Here is an 18,911-nt window from a genome sequence, read left to right on the forward strand (position 1 = left end):
TATTCAGATGAATCAATCATCACTTGTATAGGCACAATTTCATCAATATGTGCATGCTGCACCTCCTACTATTCCTGTTCTTGCTACATGTCCTTATCTCTTTTGCACAACTCTTGCTCTTCCCTGAGTTGTTGCTTCAACTCCTACAACTCCTTTTCTTCTTCCTCTAGATTCTATTTCTCCCTCTACCTTTGCATGATCCTCTTGTCGCATTGTCGGCTCTTAGCCTCAATCTCCAAATTTGCCTTCAACACAAGTGGATTTGCTTTGAACTTGGAACTTTTCTCGCTTCCGTGCTATTTGCAACCTTCCTTTTTCCTTTGTCAAATGCAAGTTTGTTGCCCTTGGTCGCTGTTGATGATGCTTCTCTCTGGGATGTTGTTTCCTTCTACTTTCCTAACCACTTTACAACTATGATGACTAGTTCATTGAGCCTTGAGAAGTGATAGCAGTATCTCCATGGGTCTTCCTGAGGCCAATGCCATTCCCTATGGATCCAAGGATGATGCACTCTCGCATGGTGGTCCTTCACTAAGTAATGTAGGTCATACAGATTGAAACCTTTGGTGTCTAAGGTGAATCTCTTTAATTCCTTCGTCTCGGCCTCAACATGCTTGAGATTATGGATCTCATACAACCCAATCCACAAAGGAAGAGCAAGCCAAGGTGCTTTCTTCTTCCTATGCAGTCTAGCTAACAAACTTATCGAGATGTGATATGATACTTCTTGCATGACCAACTTATCCATGGAAAACTTTAGTAAAACATGCAGAGAATTCTCTGTGCTATACATTCGGATGAAGATGCCAAGGGGTGAGGCATACCAATATGATATGTCGATCAATGCCTCCATCGCTTCCTGCGACATGCAAGGTGGACCCTGATCAAAGATCGTCTTGTATACCGGGGTGACGAAGTGGTCTGATAACTGTATGATAACTCCGCAGAAGCTACATTCGGAGAACAACCTACAATAAGTGTGTAGAAAGGTTTATGAAGGTGTCCATGCCCAACCCAATCCTGGGAACTACTAATGGGCACATATTGCATTAAGTATGTAAGCAAACATGAATAACTTCACTTGCTGACCCTTGGCCAGATGTCGGGCTTCTATCACTTGTTCCTTTAACCTGAGAGCTAACATGTCAAACCAATTGAAAGGTCTTCCTTTGCACTCCAATTCATCCAACACAATCGCCCAACTCTGCGAGAAAGGTTTTTGTGCTCTCTTGGTCATATAAGCAGCATGTGAAGATGACCAAGAGCTAATATGATTTCTGCAATATCCTTGTCTTGTACACCTGGTTGGGTGTCGTCCTTAACTTGGATGGCTCTTTCACCCAACTCTTCAAGATGTCTCTTGAGTTTACACTATTGCTGGGTCTAGTGAAGGGTGTATCCATTGTAATCACCGGCTACGACAAGTGATACATCTCCTGAAAGTCCTTTTCCCTGAAGATAGCAAGTTATGTTCCAATGACACTCCTCAACACCATTGTCTCTGGATTAGTATGTGAGAAAATCCAGTGGATCATGTCCATGTATGGAAACGCGGGATACTTGCATGCAATCCAGTACAAGCCAGACTTGTCTATGTTGAAATAGACTTTGCGATCCTCCAGATTCTCCTCAAATGTGCGTGAAAAGGTTTCAATGATTTCCTACCATTTCATATTGATTTCCTTATCTATGAACAACTTAGTGTCTTCATAGAAGGGCAAGCTCATTGACACTTACTCAACTGCATCTCCAGTTGCACTCTCGACAGTGTCCTTTGACCTCCTGTCTTGGAAGCCATCATACCTGTACTGCTAAGAGACAGACGAACACATGTGATACCTAGAGACAGAGAAACACTCATGGCAATAAAACTGTTAGTTGAAAACCAAAAGCAACTTGAGGACTGACATGCAACACACCTGGGTGACTGACTGGAAGATTTGCGCAATTTTCACTCCATGGATGGGAGACTGACTACCAAAACTGCACAAAACACAACCTGAATTGTCAGGGGGCTGATTGACTGCTGAAACTGCAGAAAGCACAGTCTAGCTTGGTCTGTTGAGTGCTGAAACTATGTAATACACAGTTTCAATCAACAATGACTGCAACCTGGTCAAATGCATCTGCACAATTTTGGAGGCCAACGAGAACTACCTCTCAAGATTACGTAGAGACGACCTAGACGGAAGTTTTGGGAAAGCTTTGTGCAATTCCTAGGAGGAAGGCAGAGCCTTCACTCTAAAAAATTCATAGTGCAAGCTAGGCCAAGCAAGGTTCGGGCCAAGGAAACTTAGACCCACCAACGGGCAACTGAAAACATGAAAAGGCTAAATGCATGTGCGAAGATGAGTGTAGACAAGAGTGAATGATCATGAATGAAAACAATGAGTGAAGCATTTAGTAAATGGGAAAACAAGTAAGTGTGTGAACCGAGTTGCTGTAACAGGCGACAACCAATGCAGAAATGGTGTTATGCATGCGACAATAGTGAGATGCAATAAAAAAATGAAACAATGCTTCTACAAGCTAAAAAACATTAAAATGACAATAAGCATTCAACAAAACCAGGCAAACAACACTCAAACAAACCAAAATACAAAAAGCGATATAAAATAAGTAAAAGACATGAAAAGTGGACTTACCTAGAAAATGATGAGCTGAGTGTATCAAATGCTCCTAGATGTGATGTGGGATGCTAGAGCTCCATGATCGAAGTGAGGAATGAGTTCTGAAGTATCGAATAAATATTTTTTATAAGATCGAGGCTTATGATGTGCATGCCACAAATCTCGGAAAAAGTGACACTTGGCGGGAGGTTTCTAAAACATCTTTTGCGTGTAACCCCTAGTTGCTAAAAATGGATCCCTAAAATCTAGGGAAGTTTTTTGCTTTTTGATTTTTTGGGAAGAAATAGCCCATGCATGCAAAGTAAGATTGGTCAGTTCTGGAGGGAACCAATCAACTTAGGAGCACATGCAATAGACTGCAAACCCTGGAGTGACTTCTGTGCAATTTTTGGGTTGAGCTGGTCTAGTTGCCCCTCCGGCTCTGCGCAATTTTTGGACTGAAGCCCTGGCTATCAGCCAGAACTACACAAATTTTAAGAGCAGGCCTAGTGATGGGCTACTCTATGTAATTTTCAAAGGGAAGGCTGCTTGCTTTCTCTATGCATTTATGGAGAGTAGTAGGCTGCCTTGATGGTCTGCAAAATTTTGGAGAGGAAGGTTGGTTCCCCTCTAGTTCTACGCAAATTTCCAAGTGAGCACAACAAACAGAAAATGACCAAGTTCTAGAATGTCAGCTTGTGGGTGGGAGGAAAACAAGCTAGTAGATAGAAGTCGATAAGCCACTGAAACTCAACTGAAGCATAAGTACTTGTCAGTGCAAGACATGCTGCTAAGGATGGTTGGTAGGGAGGCTCCAAAACAAAGCTAAGGCCAAATTTTGGAGGGTAGTTGTAGCCACTACAATAGGTCCGTACGTAATTATACAACAAATAACAATCTTATGGGTAGTGTTCGCCTCTATTTTTACATATCTCACACCATAAGCTAGATCTTGCATTCAAGGGGTATAAATGGTTTGGTGCACCACTAGTCATGTAGGTTCTGAAAAGAGGGCAATGTTCCTTAGAATGGCCTTCTCCTTTACAATTTTTACACCATACCTCCTCTCAGAATTCCTTTCATATCCTATATCCGTAGAGTCAAATTTTCCAGCTGACTCTAGATATGCTACATACCTGCACCGATATCCCTTATGGGCAAAGGTTCTAACTTCATCGCAAGTTCTAAAGCTTCAACTTGAGTCTCCATCTTTTGCTATGACAAAGGAAATCTTATATGTGGAAGTAGCGCAACTATAAACCATTCTTTATGCTGCTGCAAAGGTATTTCGAAGCTCACATGATCTAATAAGATCTTGAATCTCTGATAGAATTCCTATATAGACTCAGTAGGCCTTTGTTTTATCTCTTTTAGTTATGTAATACACTTCGACTCAGATTTCATCTTATTAAATTCTTTCACCAACGTTGTTTTGATGTCTGCAAATTCTCTGTTCTGGTTGTTCGAATACTTCATGTACCATGTCAACACTCTATCCTATAATGCTGTGAAAAGCTACACTTTCTTTATGTTTTCATCATGGACCTGCTTCGTTGTCCATATAGTTTCACATGAGAACCATAATTTCTCTGGATCCTCTAATTCAGTTCCTTTAAAGATATCCATATAAATATCATCAACCATAGTTCTACTTGGAGGGGGTGGGGGTGGGGGGTAGGAGGGGTAGCGGGGATAGGGGGATGGGGAAAACCAAAAACACACTAATTACTACTTAATTCTAACTTCAGGGAACTATCAGTCTAAAAGGGTGAATACTATAGGTTACCTTTGGGCTCCCATAATGATTTTCTTCACTTTCATAATCATTTAATAGAGGACTATAGTCAGTTTCTATGAAAACCTTTGGATCTTGGCCATGAGATATATTCCTAGTGTCTATTCTATACCTTTTTCCATTGGCACATTGTTCCAGTCTCTTCTTCATATCTTGTAAGTATAAGTAGCTAATAATCTAACTGCATTCATAGAATTCCTTTTTCACACAAAATAATCTTAATCCAGAGATTCAAAAATCTTAAGAGCTCACCTTGCAGTCCTTTGAAATATCTTCATTCTGCTTCACTATAGGACACAATCAAGTCTACCATGAATTTAGTGACAAATCCTCCCAAAATGCTATTGATCCAGAAATCAATAGTTCTTGAGATCCTATTGTTGGTGTTCTTAGGTCACTGTATTAATTCAACATTCCACTTTTTAGGTTTGTCTCCTTTGAAGCAGTCTTTTCTTCTGTCAATCTTGCTACCCACTCATACAACTCGACGTGAAATGAACCAAAGAATATTTCACATTGATATTCAAATATATACTTCCCCAACCACCTTTCAGTTGATAGATGATGATTTCTCTTTTGTTTCTTTGGAAATTATCGTTCCTTTTGTTCTACCCACTCTTGGATTTCTTTCTTCGATGGATGCCAAAACATATCCCCCAAACAGATCCCGGTCCCAACAACAGAACCATTTGTTAGTTTTTGTGGGATTGACCTAGGTTCAAAGTGTATTTCACACCAAGAAAACCATCAACCATTGGCCCTCTCAGCAACGATCTACAAGTAGATCGCAGTCTCAGCCAAAGTGATTATGGGAGGTTACAAAACCAGGTTTCTATAGCCTGAGGGATACTGCTTTGTGGCACCATTGTATTATCTTATGTTCAACACTTATCTACTACTTCACATTCATAAAACACTTGACACTATACTTTACTTCACAAAATTACAATCATTACTTACACATATCATAAACATTCATAGACTTTACAATACTAAAATAAAGTGAAAATAATAAGCAAATAAACACATGTAGACACAGATTTTACTATGGTTCATCCCAATGTGGGACTACGTCCACAAGAGCTATTTCTTATAATATAGAATTTATACAAAAAACAGTTCTTGACCTGCGCACTCAGCTATAGATCGCCTGCGTATTGAGCTACAGAGCCTTTCCTTCACCACAAAATCCAATCACAAAGAATCAAACCATAAACATAGATTGGTTCTAATCATCACTGAATTCATTCTTTATTATTCATCCCTATATACTATTACATCTAGGGATTACATAGCTTCAATACCATGGACCACATACCATGGTTTCCAAAATACAAGGGACTATGGTCCAAAGCCACTCAACTTTTACAATTATATGCTTAAACAAAAAGGGAGGGGCTTCACCGTGAAGCCCCCATATGGAACGATGGGTTTGCTGCATGGTCCTTATTTGCTTTACTACTCTGTTGCACGGTCCACTTCAAAATTTGTATTGCATGCTTTATCCCCAAAAATCGGCATCCTTTCCCAAAATATGGACAAGTTAGGCTACACCCAACAACCAAAAACGCATCTGCAACACAGAACAATTCCAACAATCTCCTCCTTTGGCATTGATGGAAACCGTAGCTAAAAACAACCATATGAAAAATTGATCTTCATCTTCACATTCTGCTCATTTGACATCAATTGAAAAGTACTAAACATGCTAAGGAGAAATGGTATATGCTCCTCTACAAGAAATGGGCTCCATAAAAAAAAACAAATCCATTCAAATTCCATATGTAGGTGATGAATAATGGGAGAAAAAAACAACTCTTCTACATAATAGAAAATGATGTGTAATAAACCCCCCTTGTCAAGCTATGCCTGATCAACAACACACTAGTGCAACAACATATATCTCGAATCAATAGCAGTAAAGTACGTAATTCCCATGGAAACATGACAATAAGCAACAACAACAATAATTGTTCCACATGCTCTCTCTCCTGAAGTAGTAGAAGCATAATCCATGTCATAATAGTAGAAGCATATCCCAATCAAATCACCAACATATAGCAACAACAACATAATGTGATCAACTCTATAGCAACAAAAACATATATCCAACCAACTATGAAGCAAAAAAAACAAATAAATCCTCTCCACAATGTACTATCTAACAACAGAAAGCTCATACATCAAAGGAAATGATGACTATCTAGAGGAAAAACCTCTTACTCCTATCTCAATGAGAAACTATAACATCCTCTCAGGAACAAGTTCACAATAACATGACCAACCATACTCCACTAAATGAAAAACATTAGCATGAATGAATGTAAACTGATATATAATTTCTGTCAATGCCTCCTTGCCATATGTAAGAGGCTGCTCCACACAGACCTTTGATACCAACCCAATGATATGCAATAAAGTACAGGGCTTCATAGGCCTATTACATGTCTACCAAAATTATAATACATGGTTGCAAAATACATCAATAAGCACATATATGGCAAAACTATGACTCATATGACTCTCTTTCAATGCATGCATGACTATATAATGTCCCACCATGATAAGTATGTGAATATACATGAATAATACATGAATTACATGGTTGTGCCAACAACACTAATAACCAGCACATAGTTGTACCAACACTTATGACAAATTATACAACACATGCCATTCATGGCTTGACTCTATGCGTGCAACATAAAAGAATGAGACTCTCTCATACATGGCTATCATAACAATCCTCTCATTAATTCATGTCTAATACAATCTCATGATGCAAGTAAATAGAGCATATGATCTACAACATGTCCTCTTCATATCAACAAAATAAAGTCAATATAAATCACATAAGATACATGTATCAACCACCCCAAATCATCAATCACGAATCAATATTTCAACAACAATAATCAACAACACATAATAATACATAGTGGCCCAACAATAGTATATATCAGCAACATCATAAACTGACAACATAGCACACCAATTGGCCCAATATATCATCTCTCATAGCACAACAATAACCATCATATGGATCATGAATCTATGCAATATAAACTGAACTAGCAGCAATAACAAACATATAATGATACTGTTGGGTCCCTATAATACTAGTGATTACCCCATTACTATTGTAGTTATACCCCTTATTTATATTTTGTGCCCCTATTACCCCCATATTATTATTTCTGTGCCCCATAGAATCCCTCTATTGTTATTTTTGTGGCTTTATATTATTATTGTTAGGTCGGCTGGATTATATTGTGACTCCTTAGACTCCTATATATAGAAAGGAGGTTTTGTCATTTGTATCATCCAAGAATTGTTCATTTATATAATGTAAAGGAGGTTTCCCCCTCGAAGAGGCTGAATTCTAAGGCGTTGATCTATCTTTTCTATCTTTTCTTGAGCTGGTTTCATAACATTTGGTATCAGAGCTTTGGATTCTAGGGTTTCGCTGCTCCAAACAGGTCATCGTGGAATTTTCGCTCTAACTTTTTTTCTGTGATGTTTCAGAAGTCGCAAAAAAAACCCATTTTAGAAGAATTGGCGCTGAACCTTGGGTCCAAATTTCAGAGCTTTTCGCGTAATATTTTCGGAGATATGATCTGAGGAAGTTGGTCTTTTTGCAGACTCCTGAATTACATTCAAAACAGGTGACCTGGAGAAAATCGTCATAACTTTCTCTCTGAGGATCGGATTGAAATTTCGTAAAAAGGTACAGAAAGAGGACGGAATGTAGTTTCTTGTGGGTGGTTTTTAGATCCATAGGTTGAAACAGTGACTCGCGGCACGTCGTACAAGTTAGCTCTACTGAACTAGTCTATAATCAAGTCACGGTGGGAGATTTCGCATAACTCTTCCTTGGAGAATCCAATTTGGGTCAGACTTGTGGCATTGGAAAGAGGACACAGAGAGCTAATACAGGTCACAAGTTCAAAACTAGATGACTGGAAAGTACAGAGATACATCAGAGGCAATATCGAGCTCCTACAAAGTGAAAAAAGGTGTGTAGATTTTTTAAATTTTTGCTTAAGCTTGGTTTGAAAATTTATTTTGAAGGAATTCAAAGGGCATAGTAGAGCATTATTATCGGTAACTGATGCCTCGAGGAAAGAAAATGAAAATGCCTAGTAAGGAACCTGAAAGCTCTAGCATGACTCATGAAGAAGAGGAAGAAATGCTACATGATATATCAAAATTACAAGAACAAGTGCAACAAATGTCACGCTCACAAAAGTTAACAGATGCTAAGATAAATGGCGTGAAAGCCAAGATAAATGGCGTGGAAGCTAAGATGAATGGCATGGAAGCTAAGATGGACAATTTGAATATAGATTTGAACACAAATTTGAAGACAGGCATGGCAGATTTGAAGACAGATTTGACTAATTTTCTACAAGAAATACTTACTAATGGTGAAAAGGTAGTAAAGGAAACTCATGATGAGAACAAAAGAAATGTTAATCATGATTTCATAGATGCTAATGTTGGATCGTAGAATCACCACATTCCAAAAATCGATATGAGGAAGTTTGATGGCAAGGATCCCGCCACATGGATATTACAGATGGAGCAATTCTTCGATCTCAATAATGTGCAAAACACACAAAAGGTACGTATGGCAACTTTATATTTGGAACCAAATCAGTTTGTATGGTATCAATGGCTTTATTCTCGTACAAAATTTATCACTTGGGCAATTTTTATGGAAGAATTGATAGCACATTATGAGGATACAAAAAGCAACACTTTTTTTAGCCAATTGATAAGTCTCAAACAAAAGGGTTCAATAATGGAGCACATTGAGGAGTTCCAAAAATTGAACATAAGGGTAAAATATATTCCAGAGGAGCATAGGATTGATGTGTTCATAGGGTCTTTAAAGGATAATATCCAACATGATGTGCGCCTTTGGGAACCTGATTCATTAGAGAAGGCATTCAGGTTAGCAAGAAAAATGGAAAGCAAAATTATGGCAACTAGGAAGCATACCATTCACAACTATAAAGATGGAAGTGTTGTTGCCCATAGTCTTCCACAACCTACAAGGTTGACACCACAACAATTGGAAGAAAAAAGAGCAAAAGGGCTTTGTTACAATTGTGATAGCAAATACGCAAAAGGTCATAAGTGTGCTGAGAAGAAATTATTCTACATAGATTGTGAAGAGGAAGAAGAAAAGGAGCAAGAAAGGTCAAAAGAAGAGAATATATTCCAGGAACAAAGCCTAGATGAAGAACAAATAAATCCGACCATATCTTGTAATGCATTGGCAGGAATTACCACTCCTCAAGCCATCAAGATAGAAGGACAAATCAAGAAGAAAAATGTAATAGTGTTGATTGATTCATGAAGCACCCACAATTTTATTCATTGTAGGGTAGCAAAAGAATTGAATTGCTTCCTATATCCAGCACCAGAGTGTCAAGTGATGATTGCAAATGGAGGAACAATAAATTGTTCTGGAAAGTGCCATAATATCAAGCTATCCATGGGAGAATATGTATTGACTAGCCCAATGCTTTCCATTCCAATGGGAGGTGCTGATGTTGTACTAGGAGTCCAATGGCTACAATCCTTGGGTACAATAGCTTTTAATTTTCAAGAACTTTTCATGAAATTTTCTGTGGAAGGAAAGGAAGTTGAATTAAGGGGTATTGCAGGGAAACCAGGAAAGATAATCAGCTCTAATGGCATGACAAAGCTTCTAAAAAAGGAGCAAAGAGGTGTAATTGCACAATTATGTTCGCTAGATGTTTCCACATTGGAATCATCTATTTCTCCAGATCTCCAAAAAGTCATGGACAATCATTCCAAGGTATTTGAGACTCCCAAAGGTCTCCCACCTATGCGTGATCATGATCATGCTATTCATCTGATTCCAGGAAGTGTTCCTCCAAACATCAGGCCGTACAGATATCCATATGTCCAAAAAAGTGAAATTGAACGTATGGTTGCAGAAATGATAGAGGCTGGTATAATTCAACCGAGTCAAAGCTCTTTCTCAGCTCCAGTAGTATTGGTGCACAAGAAGGATGGATCATGGCGCATGTGTCCAGATTATAGGGAGCTCAACAAGCTCACTATTAAAGATAAGTTCCCCATTCCTGTCATTGATGAATTACTGGATGAATTGCATGGATCAATTTACTTCACCAAGCTGGATCTTCGTTCGGGATATCATCAAATCAGAATGAAGATTGAAGACATTCCGAAAAGGGCATTTAGATCTCATGAGGGTCATTATGAATTTTTGGTCATGCCTTTTGGCCTTACCAATGCACCTTCAACATTTCAAGGTTTGATGAATTCAATTTTCAAACCATTCCTTAGAAAATTTGTGTTGGTATTTTTTGATGATATACTAATCTATAGCAAGTCTTGGAAGGATCATGTTCAACATGTTGACAAGGTGCTACAACTATTGGAGGAGAAACAATTATATGCAAAAAGATCCAAATGTTTCTTTGGAGTCCAGGAGGTGGAATATTTGGGTCATATTGTATCTCATGAAGGAGTTAAGGTAGACCCTAGCAAAATTAAAGCCATTAAGGAATGGAAAATCCCCACATCCATAAAGCATCTGCGAGGATTTCTTGGGTTGACAGGGTATTATCGCAAGTTCGTTAAGAATTATGGGAGAATAGCAGCACCTCTAACAACATTATTGAAGAAAGATTCATTTTCATGGACTCCGGAAGCAACAAAGGCCTTTAAACATCTTAAAGAGGCAATGTGCCAAGCACCGGTCTTAGCTACACCGACTTCACAAAAACCTTTATTGTGGAATGTGATGCTTCAGGAAATGGAATTGGTGCTGTTCTAATGCAAGATGAAAGACCCATTGCTTTTGAAAGTCGTCCAATCAAGGGAAAGTTTTTAAGCAAAGCTATTTATGAGAAGGAAATGTTGGCAATACTCCATGCACTTAAGAAATGGCGACCCTACCTAATGGGAAGACACTTCAAGGTAAAAACGGATTATGATAGCCTTAAATACTTTTTAGAACAAAGATTATCCTCTGAAGAGAAACAAAAGTGGGTCACAAAGATGTTGGGTTATGACTTTGAAATCATCTACAAAAAAGGGAAGCAAAATGTGGTGGCAGATGCACTCTCAAGAAAGGATGAGGATATGGAAGCATTGTTGTGTGCCATTTCTATTATCCAACCAGATTGGATAAACGAAGCAAAGGAGGAATGGAAGAATGACGAAGAAGTGTGGGCACTTATTCGAAAGCTACAACAAGATTCAAGTACTTCTGATACATTTAGCTGGCAAAATGATTCGTTATGGTACAAAGATCGCTTATACCTCTGTAAGAATTCCCAGCTAAAACAAAAGATTCTTAGGGAATTGCACACTTCTCCCTTAGGAGGGCACTCAGGATTTTTAAAAACTTACCACAGGGTTAAGAAGGAATTTTTTGGGATGGCCTTAAATCAGATATTCAAAAGTTTGTGGCGGAATGTTTGGTTTGCCAACAAAATAAAGTTGAAACAATTAAGACACCGGGTCTATTACAACCTTTATCCATTCCAAGCCAACATTGGGAGGAGGTTTCAATGGATTTTATCACAGGTTTACCAAAGTCTGAGGAAAAGGGTGTCATCATGGTGGTAGTTGACAGACTTACCAAGTATGCACACTTTTGTGCATTATCACATCCATTTAAAGCCAGTACAGTTTCTACTGCATTTATGGAAACAGTTCAAAAGCTACATGGAAACCCAAAGATTATTGTAAGTGACAGAGATCCCATTTTCACTAGAAATTTTTGGACAGAATTATTTTCTTGTCTAGGTACTCAGTTAGCTCATAGCTCATCTTATCATCCTCAATCTGATGGGCAAACTGAGATAGTAAACAAATGTTTGGAAGGATATCTTCGTTGCTTTGTATCTGATAAATAGACACAATGGGTCAAATGGTTGCCTCTGGCTGAATGGTGGTATAACACTTCCTTCCATACAGCAACAAAAATGACCAAATTTATGGCACTTTATGGGTACCAACCACCATCAATCACATCATATTTAAGAGAAAATTCTAAGGTTCAAGCAGTGGAACATCACATCGAACATCAACAACAAGTCCTCCAACTCTTAAAGGATAACCTTGTGTTGGCACAAAATAGAATGAAACAACAGGCAAATCAACATCGCAGTGAAAGAAGTTTTGATGTAGGTGATTGGGTATTCCTACGGCTACAACCATATAAGCAAATGTCCCTAAAGCAAGATAAGAAGGATAATAAATTATCACCAAAGTATTATGGTCCGTACAAGGTGTTGGAAAAGATTGGTACTATGGCATACAAATTGGAGCTTCCTGCAGCTTCTCGATTGCACCCAGTTTTCCATGTTTCATGTTTAAAGAAGGTTATAGGCGACAAGCTCCTAGTTCAAACAATATTGCCAGAACTTGACGAGGAAGGAAAAATTATATTGGAACCGGAAGCAGTCATAGAAACAAGAACTCGACAGCTACGAAATCGATCAATTTCAGAGTATCTTATAAAGTGGAAGAACTTATCCGTTGAAGATTCCACATGGGAGGATGAGAATTTTATGCAGAAGTATCCAGAACTACTCAAGCGTTGAGGACAACACTTTTTTGAAGGAGAGGGGCATGTTGGGTCCCTATAATACTAGTGATTACCCCATTACTATTGTAGTTATACCCCTTATTTATATTGTTGTGCCCCTATTACCCCCATATTATTATTTCTGTGCCCCATAGAATCCCTCTATTGTTATTTTTGTGGCTTTATATTATTATTGTTAGGTCGGCTAGATTATAGTGTGACTCCTTAGACTCCTATATATAGAAAGGAGGTTTTGTCATTTGAATCATCCAAGAATTGTTCATCTATGTAATGTAAAGGAGGTTGCCCCCTCGAAGAGGCTGAATTCTAAGGCGTTGATCTATCTTTTCTATCTTTTCTTGAGCTGGTTTCATAACATTTGGTATCAAATCTTTGGATTCTAGGGTTTCGCTGCTCCAAACAGGTCATCGTGGCATTTTCGCTATAACGTGGTAGGTAGGTAGTAGAGGTGGTGGTGATGTGGTAGGTAGTTTAGAGGTGGTGGTGAAAGGTTAGATGGCTTGGGAGGCAAGTAGGGGTCTTCTCCTATCTTCCTGGATAATTTTTCCAGAATTTGGCCTCAAAATAGGCCACTACAGGTCGTCCTAATGCTTCCTACAGGATGTCCTATTACTCCTACAAGATCCTCAATATTCCTACAGGATCCGGCTGAGAGTAATAAAAGTGATTTGGAAGGTAGTGTAGGGCTTAGGGAAGGTGAATGGTGGGGGAAATAAGGTAAGGGAGTGAATAAGACTCCTTCAGAGCTCAAAATAGAGTTTGTAATATGGTTGGGTTTGCTCAACAAACCTGGAAAGTTGTTCTTATGGAAGGATGAATTGTTTGAGGGACTTAGTGGAAAAAGTGATGATCATGGATGGATGAGGTTAGGATGGGGTTGTTGGTCATGATATCTCCCTGCACTGTTGGAACTCCTGAACTACATCAATCACTGGCATTTATCCATGAATCATGTCAAATAATAAATATTTTCAATCAACTAAAGAAAACATAATTTTATTGTCCAATTGCCTAGATCATGCATGGAATAATTGCAGAATAATGTGAAACACTATGAGATCTAATACAAGGCTGAAGATATCAGAGATGAAAATTGAATCCTATTCTTGAAAACTAAAAAGATGCTAGCCTAAGTAGCAGAAAACCCTAAATTCCATGAGAAATCAAAATTCTATCTTTTTGGGGCTGCATAGGAGTTCTTTCCTCAAACCATGGTCCTTGAAGGGAGGAGTGAGGCCAAATCCACCTGCTAACATATTTTTGGTATTCCTTTATCTTTCTAAGCTACTGCTAAAGTAAGGCACAAATGGAAGCAAACTAATCCAAATTCACAACTACTTGCAATGAAATAATGCTAAAACCAATTCAACCATTAATCTATGAAATAAACTAAGCATACAAGTACAAGAAGAGGAGCCTTTGCTGCTAGGGTTGGGCCCTAACCCAAGAGCTTCAACCCTCTGAGTCAACTTAGTGCTGGATCAAGGAAATGATCATTCTCATTATCATATCAGGAAAATTACATACGATGTCTTGCACAAGTCTTGAACTCGAAAATTCTTAGTGCTCTTACATAAAAAATCTAAATCCTAATGAGGATCTAGGCCTTCTTATTTATACAACTGAAGTCTCCAACAACTTCCTTAAATCTAGGGAGGCTTGGCTCCCAAACTCAAGATGAACTGGCTCTTAACTGTCATTGGCTCAACTTCCTTTTGATCTTCATGATTCAAATGCTTGCAACTCTGAGCTAGTGTTATTTTATGGAGGAATATTTGAATGAGTGATGATTAAATGAGGAGGATCTATCTCCTACAATCTCTTCTCCTTGTCTCATTCGAGTTTCTATCCTTAATTAGCCAAAATTGCCATGATTTGTTCTCAAAAACCTGCAATCAATGCACGTTAGACCACTAGACATAACATCTTACTTTTACTCATCTCTTTAAGCAAAATAGGATTAAAATATGTAAGGAATTATGAGAAGAGTTCATTTTAATCAGCTTGGAGGTGTATTAAGGTCAAATGATGAGGGTCATCAGCTGGTTGTGTTGATGGCCCTATTTCTTGCTTCATTTTCTACTGCTATCATCAATTATACTTGTAGCTGCAGTTGAACTAGTTTCTCCTTTGTGCATGTTGAAATATGATTCTCCTCTAAATCACTCCTTAGTGAAACCACTTCTACTTCCAATCTCTTACATTCCTCTTCATTTTCTCTATACCACTTTCTCATTTCTTCCTTTTTTTCTTTGCATCCTCAAGATTAATTTTCAATCCATTAATCTCTTCTCTTCATCCATTCTCCTTCTGATCAGAAATATGCAAAATTCTTTCTTGATCCTTACATGCAGAAGTTAGTTGATCCACTTCATAAGCTAATTACACGATTACAATCAGTGATGACTCCTATTCAGACTTAATGAGAGCAATATCTTTCTCAGCATCACTATCAAACTCAATAGAATCACCATAATCATAGTTCATAAATTATTTCAAAATATTACCTCGTGAAACATCTGGTTTGCTTGAGATTTTAGAATTTGCTGCTTCATAAATAATGGATTGAATCTTCTCCTTCTTCAAACCCTTTGTGTTTTGAGAATTCATCTTCTTTCTTTTGTCCATGATCCACAATCTACTCTCTAAGCAGTCAAGCTTCACTGAAGAGCACCTGCTCTGATACCAATTTTTGGAAACTAGATCACTAGTGAGGGGGGAGATGGGTTAAATTAGTAGTGATGGAATTTATATCAATTTTAAATATTTTTCCCACAATATCAAATATCTTAACTAAATACGAAAGTAGCAATAAACTCAAAGCATAATAATAATGAGAAATATTAACACAAGCATGCATACATAAGAACATAATTATTTCTGGTGGAAACCCTTTCAGGAGAAAACCACCATGTTGTTACTGTGCTGCTAAATTATTTTATTAATATGTTGAACAAATTTTACATGGATTAGCTTACACCCATAAGCCAAAAGAATTGTCTTCCTTCACAGTGTGCTGACACCTATTAGACAGGAAATTTGTTTCTCTCACAGATCCACAAAAATCCATCTGTTGGAAGCTCCTACTACCAATGATCCTCACCCAACTACCATTGGACTATCCAACTCCTATTGGATGGATAAATACGTTCCTTCTACTGAATCCACCAAATCACTATTTACTCTGAAACCTCCAGGCCTTCACGTACTCCATGTGAACCACATTTCAGAATATTTCACACTAGGTTCTCAAATCACTCAACATGACCAACCCAACAATACCATCATTCTACACATAAAATATGAATCAAAATTCTATCCCAGATGAGGGAAATTATTCACTTCTCACACCAAAACACTTCTCTCAAAAACACCACAATCTGCCAATTTTCTTCCACAAACAACACAAAATTTTTGAATCTTCTTATCAAATCTATCTTTGATTTCTTCACACAATACTCTAATAAAAACATTGCAAAACTGTGTGAGCAATTGTTACAATCTTGTTGGAATTATGATGTATGTGTTGTACTTGATGGCAACCCACTTGTAGCAAAACAACTCACTTGTATATGGCAACTAGATGAATCTATAAAAGAGATATCAGATGTGGCAGAATGAAATGCAGGGCAGCTTCAAGGAATCAGAGTATAGCAGGAAAACAGAAAAGAATTAGAGATCAGTCTTCACAGAATGAAGAAAGATGGGTATACGCAGGTTCATTGTTGACCAAGTTGTGTATACACGGAGGTTAACAGAACAAAAGGAGCGTATAACGTACACATGCACTTTCACAGAAAGAAAAGCATGTATAACTTGGAAAACCAAGTTTTGGTCCGAAGTATTTGGTCCATGGTATTGAGAAAGGACTACAACTATAAAAGGAGGAGAATATCATTAGGCCAAAGCACCCAAGCATTGAATATCTGATGATGTGTGAGATCTAGTATGTAGGTTATTGGGTTATGGTGCATTACTGGATCTGAACCAAGGAGGAACCTTAGCGGTTGATGGAGGATAAGATCTAATGATGGATTGAGATCTTAAGGCATAAAATGAACTATCATTATGTGTTTTTGCTCATGAATATTCTAGATATGAATTCTGACGCATATATTATTCTGTAAATGATATGATCTGGGTATAACTGAAGTCTGGTATAGTTGCAGAATTATGAATTAATATTTGCAGATGTATACGTTGGTTGGCTTTGAGGAAAGCGCGTATACATGCAGGTTTGGCACATGAAAGTAGCGTATACCTTACAAAATATGTTTTAGTTGCTGTTGTTTGCTGTTGCAGAGTTTTGGGTTTTGGTTTGGGTTCTGGTTACTGCATTCTAGTGACAGTATTCTGAATGATCAGATTGAAGGGTTGTCAAAGTGATTGATTGATTCGATTGTGGTTGGTTCCAAAGGTGATTGGTTGATGAAGATATATTTGATGATTGAATTACACTTATGATGTTGTTGATGGATCCAATCTGAAAATTTATGAAACGTGGTCCCTGGAAGAAAAAGAGAAGGTTGTATCCTTCTGTAAGTTGACACCTACGTACTAGTAAACATATCGGCTGGTACAAGAGATAGGGGGTTGTAGCTCCCTTCCAGTAGTAGCTGGAGAATGAGAGAAGGTTGTAGCCTTCTGCAGGTAGAAGCCTGTGTACTGGTAAAATACTCTACCAATACAAAATTGTAAACATAATTTTATTATTATTAAAAGAAGACAGAGATGACAACAGCAGGTGGTTTTCACCCACATTGGGTTTCCACTTTATATCTTGGTGTTCATGTGTGTTTCTTATGTGTGATGATTTATTCTGCTTTTACTGCACTGTCTAATGAATTTCTGATATACTGGTTAAAGTTCAATGTATGATAATTTGGGTAAATCAAAAGATCTTTGTATATACGCTGGTTGCATTAAGTACAGTTGCATATACACACTATTTCACTGAGCTAAAGTAGCATATACAATTCAGATTTGAAAATTAAATTATTGATCTGATAATACTGATTCACCCCCCGTCAGTATTATTTCCAACAATTGGTATCAGAGCAGGTCCTTCAGAAGAAGCTTGATCGCTTGAAGGAAGATCCAACATCATGAGTAATCAAGAAAGCGGGGGATCCATCAGACCGCCAATCTTTTATGGGAGCAACTTTGTTCGCTGGAAGGTAAGAACCACAACCTATCTTCAATTACTTGGAACGGATGTCTAGGAAATCATGGAAGGAGGATATACATTTCAATCAGCAATTCCTACAGATACGATAGGTAAAAAGCAATATGAAACCAATGCCAAGGCTATCAATACTTTATTGGGAATTTTGTCACAATCATATTTTGTCAAAGTTATGCAGCTCAAATCAGCCAAAGAAATATGGGACAAAATCGTTCTAAGCTACGAAGGAGACTCTCAGGTAAAACGTGCTAAACTGTAAACTCTTAGAATTCAATATGAAACTCTTAAGATGCACAATGATGAAAGTATAGCTAGTTACTTCTTACGTATAGATAAGGTTGTTAATTGCATGAAGAATCTGGGTGAAGAGATAAAGGAAGTTACCTTAGTTGAAAAAGCTTTAAGATCCTTGTCTGCTAAATTTGAATCAAAATTATCTGCCATAGAAGAAAAGCAAGATCTACAGACTATTACTATGACACAACTTCATAGAGAATTAACTTCCTTTGAGATGAGAAAAGGAGGTCCATCAGATATGAGAGAAGCCACATTAAAGCTTCAGCAAAAGGAAAATAAGAACTCAATGAATCGGGACATATTTCAGAAAAAGAAGAAAAAGCAAACTTTGTCAAGAACCTTCAATGGGGTTCTAGAAGATTCAGAGGTAAACTACCTTTCAAATGTTTTGCCTGTGGTAGAGTC

The sequence above is a fragment of the Pinus tabuliformis genome, chromosome X, assembly GCF_031772625.1.
Source record: "Pinus tabuliformis cultivar Carrire ecotype Pingquan chromosome X, CPIR1, whole genome shotgun sequence".
NCBI lineage: Eukaryota > Viridiplantae > Streptophyta > Pinopsida > Pinales > Pinaceae > Pinus > Pinus tabuliformis.